Here is a 16,256-nt window from a genome sequence, read left to right on the forward strand (position 1 = left end):
TTTATAAAGCAGTACTAATGCTTCACTGCTGGCTCACGTTTAAGAGGCACTCCGAGGTACCTCTTATAGTTACTGTTTTTAAGCCAGGTTTCGCCTAATTTGTACTTGTACCTTTGGTTTTTTTCCTGTCTAAGTGTAAAATCTTGCTTTTTTCCACATTAAATTTCATTTTGTTGGATAGGGCCCATTGTTCAAGTCTGTCAAGATCTTTTTGGATCCTAGCTTGTGTTCTGGGGTGTTAGCTATTCTTGCCAACTTAGTGTCATCTGCAAATTTGATGAGTTCTCCTTGTATTCCCTCACCAAAGTCATTTATGAAGATATTGAGGGTGATGTATATTTTTCATGAAACAATTTATTAGCAGAAGGGGAAAAACATTCTCCCCAATAAAGGGATAATAGAATATGGATATAAGGCATACCTTTACTGGACAAAACCAAACATTTATTTCAAATGCAAGGGAAAAAAATGAAGGATCTGATATTGTTGTTGTTGTTGTTAATTGCGAAGTCGTGTCCGACCCATCGCAACCCCATGGACAACGTTCCTCCAGGTCTTCCTGTCCTCTACCATCTTCTGGAGTCCATTTAAGTTCACACCTACTGCTTCACTGACTCCATCCAGCCATCTCATTCTCTATCGTCCCCTTCTTCTATTGCTCTCAATCTTTCCCAGCATTAGGCCCTTCTCCAGTGAGTCCTTCCTTCTCATTAGGTGGCCAAAGTATTTGAGTTTCAACTTCAGGATCTGATATTGCAGGGGATTAAATTGCTGTTTCCATCAAAGGATTTCCATTTAGTTGTACAGACTTCCTTTGTGCAAGGGGTCTGAGAAATCAGTATAACCCACTCTATCCTGCTCAGAGAGACTCTGGAATCAAATAATGCAAGTTGTAACACAGAGGAATTAACATTTAGATTAAGGACTTTTCCCTGATGAAGAAGAGATATGGTCAATTCAAAAGTAGAAACAGAGCACCAACTACAGTGAACTACAGTTACAGAAGTCACCAAGATGTGATGATAATGCAATCTCTTAAATCCTTCCAGGTAATCCCCAATTTATAACCATAATTAAGCCCAAATTTTTTATAGCTAAATAAGACAGTTGTTAAGTGAATTTTGCCCATTTTATGACCTTTGTTGCCACAGCTGTTAAATGAATCACTTCAGTTATTAAGTGAATCTGGCTTCCACATTGACTTTGCTTGTCAGAAGGTCGCAAAAAGGTGATTCCATGACCACATGACACAGGATCAATGTAATGGTAATAAGTAGCCATAAATCACTTTTTTCAATGCAAGTGTAACTTTGAATTGTTGTAACTAAACAAACAGTCGTAAGTTGAGGACTACCTGTATTTATTTTCACCAGGTCACTAATAAGCATGGAAGTTAATAAAAACATTTAAATAAGGATCTGGATCAAGAAGAAATAAAAACATCATCAAAAGATTGAGAAATGTGAGAAATTGCTAAGCAAGGCGGTTATTAAGTAAAACATACCCAATTTTACAATCTTTTTTGACACTAAGTGAATCACTGTAGTTGTTAGGTGAATTGCTTAAGTGAGTCCTTGAGTGAATGTGACTCCTCCCATTGACTTTGCTAGTCAGAGCTCAGCTGGGAAGGTCGCAAATAGTGATGACATAATGCCAGGACACAACCACCATTGTAAATACATGCCAGTTTGCCAAGCGTCTGAATTCTGATCACATGACCCTGAGGATAATGCTATGATCGTAGTATTATGACCAGTAGTAGGTCTTTTTCTTTTAAGTGCAATTGTCATTTTGAACAGTCACCAAACAAATGATTTTAAGTGGAGCACTATCAGACATAATGATGGAAGCATAAATGTCAAATTGTAATAGAAGTTGCAAAAGAACCTGGATTTTCTGCTGTTTTCGTCACATATTGCTCTACAGTAAAATTGTCCAGAATAACCCAGACTGCTAAGCCATACAGACAACCTTGGCTCAAAGTTCTCTCTGCAATGTGATATCTAACCTCTGTTATCTGAAGGAGGAGACCATACTTTTCTGGTTAACTGCTTTCATTATTAATCTGCCTTTCCCTAACTTAAATTTGTTGTATTCTATCCTTCACTTGGGACATAATTTATTATTTATGATATACCTTCAATGTAAGCTATTATTTAATAATACTATGCCACCCGAAGTCACACACCTGTGGGATGGGAAGCCATATGAATATGATAGAGATGGATAGGCAAACAGACAGAGACAGACAGACAATTTCAAAATTGAACTGAAGCAGCAAAAGTTCTGCTCATAGACACATACCTGCCATGGCAGTTGGCCAAAACCAAACTGCAATGAACTCAAAATGTACTCTTCAAACACAAATAATTCTCATTTAACAACTGATTCCTTTAGTGAGGGTTTGCTGGGCTTTTTCATGGTGATAAAAAAGGAACTTTGCAACTAATTCTGTTATTTAAAATCTTTACAACCACATTTGTGATTTTCTTTAGCAAATGCTTTGCTTAATAACCAAGGCGCTGTACTCAACAGCAGTAAACAATGATTACTTGCATCAAGCTGTATTTTGTAGTTTGAAAAATACATTTTACCAATTGTCATACTGTCCCTAATGTCTGAAGCAAATATTAAAATCTAAGCAGATTTGTATATTATAACCACCATAATAATTCACTTGTCCAATTAGAGATAACATATTCCTATTAATAAAATAGATTAAATCTGCATTGTTTGTTCAAACATTATCATTGCAAAATTGTCATTTATAAAAATTACAAATAAAAAAGTTAGCAGCAGTCATTCCTTCATTTGCAAAATGAACTGGAAAACATTTCTTAATAGGATAACTGCAACATTCACACATGTCATCTAAAAATAAACTTATTTTTCTTCACATCCAAATTTATGCAAATTTAATCTGAAAAATTTGCAGTTGAATAAGATGTCTTTAATTACACATTTGAGATTCTCAAAACCAACTTATTTGACGTTAGGCCATTTCTACATTAGGGGAAAAAGAAAATTCATTATCAAATACATTGAGGCAATGGTTTACTGCATTAGAAAAACCAATGCTGATGGAAGCCAATGAGAACACGGTGCTTATTATCTGAAACAACTTTAAACATCTATTATTACCCCTCTATTAAAGCACAATTTGAATCTAGGTCTTATAATACAGGGTTTTTCAACCTTTTCACCCATTGTACCAGTTTTAGGATAAGGCAATATCCGAATACCACCACTCACCTAGCAAGGTGTCAAAAATTTGATGACCCAAAAAAAAAAAAAAAGGAAAAAAATGATAAAGTACAGGTAATCTTCGACTTTAAAGAATTCACTCAGTGACTCTTCAAGGTTACAATGGCACTGAAAAAAGTGACTTATGACCATTTTTCACACTTATGACTGTTGCAGCATCCCCAGGGTCATGTGATTTACATTTGGATTCTTGGCAACTGATTCATACTTATAACGGTCACAGTGTCCCAGGGTCATGTGATCACCTTTTGCAACTTTTTGACAAGCGAAGTCAATGGCCGGGAAGGCGTGGACAGCTCATCACTCAGGTTGCGGGGTGCCTGTGGGGGGTGCGGGCGGCGATGTGGGGGGTATCTGTGAGTCTCTGGTGGAGGGGGGGTGGGACAAGCTTGGGTCCCTCCGTCCCTCTCTCCCTCCCATTGTCCCTTCCTTCCTTCCCTCTTTGTCCCTTCCTTCCCTCCCTCCCTTTATCCTTTCCTCCTTCCCTCCCTCCCTCTCATTGTCCCTCCTTCCCTTTGTCCTTCCTTCCTTCTTTTCCTTCCTTCCTTCCTTCCTTCCTTCCTTCCTTCCTTCCTTCCTTCCTTCCTTCCTTCCTTCCTTCCCTCTTTATCCATTCTTTCTCTTCCCCCTCTGTGCCCAGGAAGGGACAAGGGGAGGGGGACAGGCTGCCAGTGCGGCTGATGGCTGTGCTGCCAGTGGCCATGGCTTGAAAGGCCACTGTAAATTGCTGGACAAGAGACGCACAGCGTTGACAGCATGCGCCTCAGCCTCTGCGCGTGCACAGGCAGGTTCAGCACGTTGCAGTTCGCCTTACCTGGCCGCTCCGCATGGTGAAGAGAATGCGCTGCTGCCTGCCAAAACCAGGCTGGGGTCTGGGCAGCATAGCACAGGTAACGTGGACTCTCATGCCACTCGCAGCGTCTCATCCCCTGGAGTCTACGGGTGTGTGAAGAGGGCGGGGACCATTTGCTGGTCTCCTTCAGGGGACGCCTGTTTTTCTCCCTCCCTCATTACAAATACATTCCCACTACTCTGTTCTCAATGCTGTGCGGCTCTTGTCCAGCAATTTATAGTGGCCTTTCAAGCCATGGCCACCGGCAGCACAGCCACCAGCTGCGCTGGCAGCCTGCCCCCCTCCCCTTATCCCTTCCTGGACATGGAGGGGGGGAGGGAAGAAATGGATAAAGAGGGAAGGAACAAAGGAAGGAAGGAAAGAGGAAGGGTGGGAGGTACAATGAGAGGGACAGAGCGAGGGAAGGAAGGAAGAACTCTCATGCTGCGACTTTTCCCTAGCTGCATTTCTTACCTGTTTGTTGCTGCCACCTGTGTGCAAACCCGGCCTGTTTTTTGTTCTCTTCTCTCTCACCCCTCCTCCTCCTCTTTCTTCTTTTACCTTCAGTGCAGCTCCAGCTGACTCTTCCTCCTCCTCCCAAGGCTGCGTGTTTTTTTTCCTCTCCCTCTCCAGCACAAACTGCCTTCTTTTATAGCCTCTCCTGTCTCCGCCCCCTCCTCCTCCTTTCTCTTCCAGGTGTGCCGGAAGTGCTGATCCTGGGTCCTTTGCCTCGCCCCAGCAGCTCCAGAGGACTCTCTCAAAGCAAGTCCTGCGGTGTTTTGGCTTGTTCCCTCCCCTGGTACCCTGGGCTGGGCAGGTCGGCGTACCACCTGCCACATGCCAATGTACCACAGATGGTATGCATACCACCAGTTGAAAAGCCCTGTTATAATATACAAGTCAGAAACCAGGTAGCCAAATGATGACTGGATACCTCAATGCTGACACCAGTGAGAGCACAGAACAATTTAAAGAAATAGTGCAAGACTGGAAGTTATGGAGAGATCTGGCCCCCATGAATTGCCAAGAGTCGGACACAACTGAATACATATCATCATCATAAGTCAGAGAAATGGAAAATATGAAACCACAAGTTTTTTTTAATAATACACGTAGCCATCAACTTATGACAATAATTGACAACACAATTTCCCTCACTGACGCAGTCATAAAACATGACCACATTGCTTAATGATGGCAATCCCTGTGGTCCTGGTTGCCATTGTTATCTGAATTCCAGTCATTAGGCAAAGCAACTTCCTGCCAGCTTCCCACAAGAACAAAGGTAGTGAGGCAACCAGCAGGAAGTTTCTAGGTGTACAGGAAGGTAAGTTGCTGCTGCCAGGTAGGGAGAGAGCAAGAGGGTGTGGGGACAGTCAGGAATGACATGGAAAAGACACAGTACAGATTTGGTAGGCAAGAGTGCAAGGGGATGTGTGAAAAGTGTGATGAGGATTGAGGAAGTTACATGAAAGGCACAGTGTGGATCAAGGAAGTGTGCGGGAGGTATGAGTCAAGGAAGAGGTATACAAGAACCTCAGTAAGCATTGGAGAAGGTGTGGAGAGGCACCATAGGGGGGAGGATAGAAGGTACACAGAAATGCAGTGTGATCAAAGAATAGAATAGAATAGAATAGAATAGAATAGAATAGAATAGAATAGAATAGAATAGAATAGAATAGAATAGAATAGAATAGAATAGAATAGAATAGAATAGAATAGAATAGACAGGGTTGGAAGGGACCTTGGAGGTCTTCTAGTCCAACCCCCTGCTCAGGCAGGAAACCCTATACCATTTGAGACAAATGGTTGTCCAATCTCTTCTTAAAAACTTCCAGTGTTGCAGCATTCACAACTTCTTGAGTTGTTCCACTGATTAACTGTTAATTGTTCTAACTGTCAGGAAATTTCTCCTTAGTTCTAGGTTGCTTTTCTCTTTGGTTAGTTTCCATCCATTGCTTCTTGTTCTGCCCTCAGATGCTCTGGAGAATAGCTTGACTCCTTCTTTGTGGCAGCCCCTGAGATACTGGAACACAGCTATTGTGTCACCCTTAATCCTTCTTTTCATTAAACTAGACATAACGAATTCCAGCAACGGTTCTTTATATGTATGCATGTGCAAGTGGTGGGTGTTGCACAAGCAAAGGTGCTGGGGAAGGATCACAGGTGATTGAGACATTCACTGCCAACTTCCTCACTGACTTTCTGGGGAAATCAGCAGGAAAGTTTGCTACAGGCAAGCATATGGTTGTAAAGGCAAATTAGTTATCAAGCATCCAGATCAAATCATGTGACCATGGAGTACTTCCAGGATTGGTTGTAACCACTGTTCATTCAATGTTGTAATTTGGAATGCTTACTGGCCAAATGGTTATAGATCAAGGACTATCTGTACAACAAATATACACACATACCAATTATGGTATGGTTGGGGGGAGGAGATGAATATGATTTTGGCCACAATAGCACTCAAAATAATTTCAGATAGGAGATAGGAAATAAGGAAAAAAATAAACTTAAAATAGTTTATCTCAATATTATTCACTATATCTACCTATATCTTTCTATCCTGGCAAACCATCTGTGCCCCATCATGTTTATATACCAATTCACGTACTCTCCAGATGGAATAAACATGAAATATAAATTAACAAATAAGTTGAAGAATATGAAAGTAATAAGCATACAAAAAATCCAGAGAACAATAATCTACTTCAGTATATTTTGCTGAACCTAGCCCACCTGAAAAATTGTGCAGAGATACCCAAAGGCTGCCAATCTTTGGCAGTGGTGGTATTCTTTCCAAACATGAAGCATATATAATCATTCCTTTCAACTTCTTTTACTACAGAAGCAACCATGAACAATATTGAGAAGTGTATTTACGTAACATTTGAAGGATATTTAATATTCGACACTAATGTGAACACCACTCCCATCTATTCAAAAGCACTTGTATCTAGCAGTAAATCTAGGGCATGACTGAGGATTAGATCTTCAGGATCATTGCTCTAGTAATTAGCTTCGTGGGCACAATTCTAAAGCAAAGTCTTTCAGAACGATGTTTTTTTAGGCAATCAGTAACAGTACATACATGTTTTCAGCAATACAGCACAAACTTAAAAACGATCCCATTCTGAGATGTCAGAACTTTTGTGTACTCTTTTGTTTGAGTTGCTTCAAAAACTATTTTACAATAGCTGCAAGAGGCAAAGAAAGCTTTTCCTGCATAGTTTCTTATCTCACTTTACTTGCTTTTTGGGCATGGTAGTTGGAAGTAAAGAGGCAATGGGCGACCCAGACTTCTTTGCACTCAAATATACCATTTTCTGTCCATACACTATTTTGATGAAGTAAGTAACTATATTTAATGTTTTCTTCATTTATCAGATATGTTCTATGACTGATACAGTATATTTATTTTTTTCTTCAGACTTGAGCGTTACAATTCTCCAATTTAATTCAGAATCTTCTAACATTAACATTAGAAAAATAGATATGATGTTTCTCTCCAAACATCCGTAACATGTGTACCTTTACCTTTTTAACATGAAGCAACCATGTTTTAGAATACTACGTTTAAAATTTTGTCCCTTTTTAGACAATTTCTAGATGAGGATGAAAATACTTTTACTCTCATGTAGAGATGATTCAACCCAAATCAAAACCATATCTAGTTTCTGTTAACTATCCTTCAGAATTTAATTTAAAAAATGCCCAATTACTTTCCTGTTCTTCAGGTATGATTTTATTTTTGTTTATGACAGATGGTCCTTTGCACAAGCCCAGTTTGTTCTAAAATAACATCTACAATATTTAATTCCTTTCTGTATAATTGTAACAATCTTACATGAAACCTTCAGCTTTACTCATCTACCTGCTTGTGCACTGAATGGGTAACAATTTTTTTAAAAAAGCTGGTCTTACTTCTGACAAACCTAAATTTGACTTGACTGAGTTCATTTTCCCACATCTCTGTTAATGTGCATTATTACAACACTATCTACCATTTTTTGTAAATGGTATTTGACATTTGCAATGTTCATACTGAACAGACAATTAATCAAGTGGTCTATACTCAGTCCAAAATTCAATATGTTGTCTAAAGACTGAAGCTACTGTTCTGCCTCTATCATTGACACAAGATATTAACAGTTCCAAAATAAGGAATTTATTCTAAGAAATTATTTTATTTTTTCCATTTCTGAAGGCCTTACTTACCAGTCCCTTTGCCTCTTCAGTCTTAGATTCAAATGAATCAGCTTGTTCCCTTAGACTCAAAAGGTTATTGAGTCAAGCAATGGGTAGAGTGCAGATACTGTCAGTTTTCTAGCTTCATTGTTTATCTGAAAAGCTATCAGAAGAGGGAGAAAGATCAACTTATCTGCCAAGGTCACAAAAATGTTTTTCTTAATGCTTAAACTTCTTCCTGTCATCTTAGATCTGGGACTCTCATAAATCAGTTCTGCTTTTTAAAGCCACGAATAGCCTTTCCCGACCACTGCTACAACCTATTTGATTAGAAATCCTTGCTTAAAGAAATATTTGGCTGAACTACTAAGGTTGCACTAAACTGGAAATCTAAATCAGCTGAGTCCTTGGAAAGGAGGATTAAAAAGAGGACATCCTCAATTTATAACAGGTCATTTAATGACCATTTGTAGTATTAATGGTCTCGGAAAGAATGCTCTATGGCCCATAAAGCACTTCTAGCCATTGTAAAATATTGTGCCAGCCTCCACAGGCTGCATAACCACATTTCAGGTGTTTGGCAATTTGCTCACATTTTTTTAAAAAATATTTATTTATTAAATGTATATACTATCAATCTCACAATCATGATTGATTCCTGTTAGCCATCTTCTCTCGCGGCTTTCATAGAAAGTCCATGGGGAAGCCAAAAGGGAAGGTTGCAAGCAAAGGGCATGTTGGATTTGAAGTCCATTCTTCTGATGCACTGAGGGATTTCCCTTCCCCTTCCTGCAGGAGAGGAAATCCTCCCAGGCATTGGAGGAATGGACCTCAAATTTGGCAAAAACCCTTAGTGAACGCTATCAACTGCTCCCACAATTGTACTCCCTCCCAATTACCTGGGAGGTCTGTGCCCTTTGCCCGGCATTCCACTTAATGACACAACTGGGAGAGTCAGTATTGTAATAGCTTAATATCCACTTTGCTCAGCGACCAAGATTCAAGGCCCACTTGTGGTTGTAAGTGCGGTATAGTCATAAATCTTACAAGAATAACTGCTTAATATATATTTATAGAATGCACTTACATTAATCTTTGCTGTTGTGTTTTGAGTCAACACTAGTTTTTGAACTCACTTGAAGTCATGCACTCTATAGTGTGTACCATGTAGCGCTTCAACTATCTTGTCTCTTTACATTGTAATCTCAACCATTATGTCTTACAGATAAATAACAAGAATTATTTAATTTTAAATGAAAACATTTAACATCAGATATGCTTTAGTAAAGTTCATTTTATTTTAAGTAAGCATCTGTACCTCAATGACATATCTAAATGCTCACATATAATGTAGCACACAAGAAAGTTAGCAAGAAACAATGAAGTCTACCATTCCACTCATTCTTATTTTTCACATATAACTGGTGTTTCAAAACAAAACATGCATGCACGTCGATATAGGCATGTTCAGGCACTAGGCAATTTGGTGCTGCTGTTATTACCTAAGCTTCAACTCACAGGGGACACTGGAACTAATTGTACTAGAAAGGAAAGGGCCATGTGCATTGAAATTGCCAGCAGTATTAGGGACATTCTAAGCAGCCAATTTGCATAACAACTGACCATTGTAAGTACCATGAAATATTAAGAGTTAATGATTTTTCTTTCCTTCTCCTTTGCCATCTCCTTTCCTTTTTTGCATCCTGACTCTTTACATTGTAATCTTAAATGCAAGCATTGCCTTATTTTTATTATTTGGTAATACTACTTCCATTATTCTGGGGATCTTTATATTTCATACTCAAAAGCAGGATATAAATATTTTAAATTAATGATCAATAAGGTATCTAAGACAACCAGCTTGGTATAAAAGTTAAAAGCAATGAACTAGAAACTGGGAAACTAAATTCTAACCACAAAGCCAGATAGATAACTTTGGACTCGTCACTTTCTCTCAGCCCTAGTAAAAAAAAAAGTGGCAAAATATCTCCAAAAATCATGTCAAGAAAGCTGCAAGGACTTCTGTAAGCAATCATCAGAAATTAAGACTAAATTGAAGGCACACACAAAAATAGATGTCAAAGCAAATTATGTCCCAGGGAATGGTGATTCCAAGACTATTATTTATACTTTTATTTGTAAACAAGATTGCACAGCCCTTTTAAAATAATCCAGTTGTGTTAAATACTACTACTACCAATCTCTATTTATTTATAAATTTTATTGGCCACCCATCTTACCTCTGGGTGACTTACAATCATAAAAAATAAAAACTGTATAAACTAAAAACAAAAAAAATAATTTATATACAATCCAGAACACCACAGCCCAATTAAAAAATGGGAAGGGTGGGAACAGAATGGCGGGGAGGGGGAGAGGTGGGATCCACTGTTATTCAATCAACAACATCCACTGTGATACTCCTCATTGGGGCACCAAGCTAACTGGCAGAGCCAGGTCTTTAGGCTGTTCTGGAAGGTTTGGGCCGACCTCACACTGGGGGGGGGGGGAGCAAGCCAGGTGCAATGGAAGAGAAGGCCCTGCTCCTGAATCCATCAGCTGGAATAATCAGGCTGACTGGGCCTGCAGCATACCTCCTCTGCTGGCACTGTTGGCGCAGGTCAATCCCAGTGAGATGAGAGGGTCCCTCAAGTAGCCTGAATCCATTTTATTTTATTCTAGGTCTCCATTTCACAGAGATAGTCCTATTGGGAACATAGGATTCACTTGTGGAGTAAACCACTAGAAGAGAAAAACTTTGTTACGAGCTCTGGAAGCTGAGGGATAATGAAAAATAGATTATGAAAAAGTCCTCATTCCTACAAAACAATAAGCTAAGCAGTATATGAAAATAAACTGCGAGTTCCTACCTTGTAACTTATCAACTGTGACATAAGATACAAATACCAGTACTGTAAGTGGCAATGTGTATCTACACGTCAGGAAATGATGCACAGAAATAAGAATAGAATGAAAGAGCAGAAATATACAAAGATAAAGACATATGTCAGTAAAAGAGATCATTTGGGATTCTGAAATGAGAATATATACAGAGTTGAGAGAAACAACAGATTGCCAGTTGCAATCACACAGAACCACCTATGAAGGAGAATTAGAGGGGAAAATGGCATAGGCAATCTTGTTCGGAAGCAAAAACAATGTACTACAGAATACAAAGAAAAGTAAGAATAGAAGATAGACAGAAATCCTCATGGAAAGGGGAATCTTAACTGGACAAGTAAATAAAATCCCTAATGTAATAGTTGCATTCACACATACTAATAAAGAATGTCCTCCTTGATTTAGACTTAGTATATTTTGTGAATTCAACCAACTGCAGTCAATTTAATATAACATGTTTAAAGAAATTAGGATCTGGTGTAAAATGTAAACATAAATAGGAAAGACAAAGAAGGTAAACGAGGAGTACAGAAAGACTTTTGACAGGCATTCAATAAAGGGAGAAATGTTGTTATGTGCATAAGAAAGTTAATAATAATAATAATAATAATAATAATAATAATAATAATAATAATAATAATAATAATAATAATAATAGTAAAGTTGGAAGGGACCTTGGAGGTCATCTAGTCCAACCCCCTGCTCGGGCAGGAAACCTACACCATTTCGGACAAATGGCTGTCCAGTCTCTTCTTAAAAACTTCCAGTGTTGGAGCATTTACTGCTTCTGGAGGCAAGCTGTTCCACTGATTAATTGTTCTCACTGTCAGGAAGTTTCTCCTTAGTTCTAGGTTGCTTCTCTCCTTGATGAGTTTCCACCCGTTGCTTCTTGTCCTGCCTTCAGGTGCTTTGGAAAATAGCTTAATTCCCTCTTCTTTATGGCAGCCCCTGAGATATTGGAATACTGCTATCATGTCCCCCCTTGTCCTTCTCTTTGTTAAACTAGACATACTCAATTCTAGCAACCGTTCCTTATATGTTTTAGCCTCCAGTCCCCTAATCATCTTTGTTGCTCTTCTCTGTACTCTTTCTAGAGTCTCAACATCTTTTTTACATCGTGGTGACCACGATGTAAAGTTTATTAACTTAAGTGTGATTGCAACATAATAAAGTTTATGTAATAAGTTTATTAGAATGGATTCATATCAACGCTTAAAACTAAAATTATTGGTCTTAATGATGTCAGTTGTCTAACTGACTCTGATGCAAGTATTTCATAACTAGAGACAGATGACATTGTTTATTATAATTCTGTCCCACTGCAATCAAAAAAGTTTAGGTGGCTTAAAGGCTATATAAATAAAAGTTAAAATATCCACAGTAATATTTTAAACCCATCAAAACAATCTTAACAATGACAACATCAGTCCTCACTTAATAACACGACACAAAAACAACAGAAAACATAGAATAGTTTTTAAAAAGCAGAGAGCAAGAAGACATATGCTTCCCATGAATGGGTATTTTGCTACTGTGACTATTTTAGTTCCTTAAATGTCTAAATCAGAAACAGTTCAATAAAAATTAACCCCTAATATGACATCTAATCAAGTACTATAGCCCTATAATTTACTATTTATTTATTTTAAAAAAACTTAAGCAGGAAGTGATGAATGACAGATTTATTTCATTATAAAAATATTCTGTGTACTCCTGAATTTAAAAAGAAGTGCCATTAACGTGTGCATAATCAAAACTACAACTATAGCATGAACAACAAGAGGAATTGAAGGTGCCCAAAGAAGGGCAACAGAGTCAAGGCTAAAGGTAATAGGCAAGTGGAAGTGGGAAAGAACTACCCACGTCTGTACTAGACTTTCACAACTCTAATCTTCTGCATTTCTTCTCAGTGTTCATGGTTTTTCTGATGTACCACAATATTACATCGTATAGCATCATGAAAGACTAGGCCAGAGTTAACAATCACATGTCTGACAATAAAGCCTTGAATAAAAAACTTGTAGACTCATTGTTCCCAGGATCCAATGAATATCTATGTGCAATTAACACAAAAATAATATGGAATTTCTCTAACATGCCCGACAGTCATATAAATAACTATAGATAAAATGTCCGGTGCAAGGACAGCTGGTTTGGGATATGACTGTGCCCAAGATGAAACATGCGTGCTTTGGGTATTTCAATCCATGCACAGAATGGAACAAAATTATTTTGTTCTAGGAAGATATGGCTCTAAGCAAGGTATGGAAAAATGCCTCAAGGTATAAGGGGAGAAACTGGGAAACTGGAGGAAAGGCATCAATGGGTTATGCTGTGTTGAGACATTATCAGTGGGTGGAAGAGGGTTGTGCAGGGCACTGGGATATTCTGTTCTGAGAATTACTAAGAGGAGAGAAGAAGTAATAGTAATAGTAATAGTAGTAAAGTTGGAAGGGACCTTGGAGGTCATCTAGTCCAACCCCCTGCTCGGGCAGGAAACCCTACACCATTTCGGACAAATGGCTGTCCAGTCTCTTCTTAAAAACTTCCAGTGTTGGAGCATTTACTGCTTCTGGAGGCAAGCTGTTCCACTGATTAATTGTTCTCACTGTCAGGAAGTTTCTCCTTAGTTCTAGGTTGCTTCTCTCCTTGATTAGTTTCCACCCGTTGCTTCTTGTCCTGCCTTCAGGTGCTTTGGAAAATAGCTTAATTCCCTCTTCTTTATGGCAGCCCCTGAGATATTGGAATACTGCTATCATGTCCCCCCTTGTCCTTCTCTTCGTTAAACTAGACATACCAAATTCTCGCAACCGTTCCTTATATGTTTTAGCCTCCAGTCCCCTAATCATCTTTGTTGCTCTTCTCTGTACTCTTTCTAGAGTCTCAACATCTTTTTTACATCGTGGTGACCAAAACTGGATGCAGTATTCCAAGTGTGGCCTTACCAAGGCATTGTAGAGTGGTATTAATACTTCACGTGATCTTGATTCTATCCCTCTGTTAATGCAGCCTAGCACTGTGTTGGCCTTTTTGGCAGCTGCAGCACACTGCTGGCTCATATTTAGGTGATTGTCTACTAGGACTCCGAGGTCCCTCTCACAGTTACTACTATTGAGCATGGTGCCACCTATGCTGTACTTGTGCATTTGGTTTTTCTTGCCTAAATGTAGAACCTTGCTTTTTTCACCATTGAATTTCATTTTGTTAGTTAGTGCCCAGTGTTCAAGTCTGTCCAGATCCTTCTGTATCTGAAGCCTGTCTTCTGGAGTGTTGGCTATTCCTGCCAGCTTGGTGTCATCTGCAAATTTGATGAGTTCCCCATCTATCCCTTCATCCAAATCGTTGATGAAGATGTTGAAGAGTACTGGGCCCAGAACAGAGCCCTGGGGCACCCCACTACACACTTCCCTCCATATAGATGCAGTTCCATTGAGGACCACTCGCTGAGTACGGCCGGTCAGCCAGCTACGGATCCATCTGGTGGTGGTTCTGTCTACCCCACATTTTTCTATCTTGTCAAGTAGTAGGTTGTGATCTACTTTATCAAATGCCTTACTGAAGTCCAAGTAAATTATGTCCACAGCATTCCTCTGATCCACTAATTTTGTCACTTGGTCAAAGAATGCAATAAGATTTGTCTGGCATGATCTATTTTTGACAAACCCATGTTGGCTTTTAGTAATGACTTTGTTTGCCTCTAGGTGTTCGTTGATTCGTTGTTTGATTATCTTTTCCAGGATCTTCCCAGGTATTGAGGTCAGGCTGATAGGTCTGTAATTTCCTGGATCCATTTTTTTTCCTTTTTACCCTCTTCACCCAGGCCTCCTGAAGTACTTACAAAACAAGGAACAACAACAAAAAATTCTGGGTTTCAGTTCCTGATGAAAAACACTTCAGCAGAATCTCCAGAATGTGGTATCTTACTCTGGATCTCACACAATTATTTCCTCTTTTTGTGCACAACTGTACAATAAATGTTTTTGTAACTGAACAAAAACAAGGGATCCTGTGGACACCAAAATTCCCAAGGATACTTCCTTTGATTTCCCACCAACCCATTCAGTTTTAGTTTTTGTTTTGTGGCCAACCAAACCCCTAAGACAATTACTTTGTGAAAAAAGCTTCCTTCTAGAAGCATTGTTCCCACTATTTGCTCTCAAAATCCCAAAATTACCACAAGACAAATTAAGAACTAAGACAATTGTTACCACAGTATTTTTTAACACCATCAACTACATAATTTGATTAATTCTAATGCACAAAATATGTAACAGTTCACCAAAGAAACCTAAATATTTTGGAAAGGATCTGGCCTACAACCTACATAACACACTACAGAATAAGTAATTTCATATTCACATAGCAAAGCAACAGATAAATTTTATTTAAAGTAAAAAATTGAAAATAACGAAAAATAAAATGAAAATATACTCCCCATATCTGAACATATGAAAATAGGCCTATGACATATACTTTAATTAATATACAATTTCAAGATTCATTTTGCAGTTTCCATCACCCTGATTTTGTTTCTAAGGTATGGAAGTCTCTAGGTACAGTCCTTTATGCAATCTTCAAATGAAATATTGCCTATATCAAGTTCCACTATTACACCAAAAATTTATCAAGTGAAAACTTGTAAAGGGAAATATACATGTCAGACAATAGATATGCATGATTTACAAAAATAAAAATTTAAATAAATTTCAGTTAATTTTAAACTGTTCTTTTTTGTATCAATACAGTACAACTCAATAGTTCAAAATGAATGGTCATGCTCAAACACAAAAATGTGTAAATCAAACTGCAGGAATCATTTGTGAATTTACTATCCAATGATTCTAGCTATTCTAACCTCATATTTTGGTTATTTAATGTACTATTAGCCACTTTTCATTTTTTTAAATTTCTTCAATAAGTTTAAACATAAAACATGGAACTCTACAGAAATATAACAGTTCATGCATATATATATATTTAAAAAAGTAAATCAGTTAAACAGTCCAGATTTAATATATGTAGACATGATAGACATAATAGTGCACACAACTTCTTAAGTCCCAGATAA

General features: G+C 38.3%; 1 protein-coding gene across 1 annotated transcript in view; it reads right to left on the minus strand.

The window, feature by feature from the left end:
* ATP2B1 (ATPase plasma membrane Ca2+ transporting 1) overlaps window positions 1–16,256 on the minus strand; it is a 104,342-nt gene that overhangs the window by 84,931 nt on the left and 3,155 nt on the right. Inside the window, 1 exon segment of the mRNA XM_039342299.1 lies at window positions 8,318–8,450. The gene's annotated coding sequence lies outside the window, so the exon portion shown is untranslated.

Source organism: Crotalus tigris, unplaced genomic scaffold (genome assembly GCF_016545835.1).
Source record: "Crotalus tigris isolate CLP2741 ecotype Arizona unplaced genomic scaffold, ASM1654583v1 scf7180000017785.2122318, whole genome shotgun sequence".
NCBI classification, from domain to species: domain Eukaryota; kingdom Metazoa; phylum Chordata; class Lepidosauria; order Squamata; family Viperidae; genus Crotalus; species Crotalus tigris.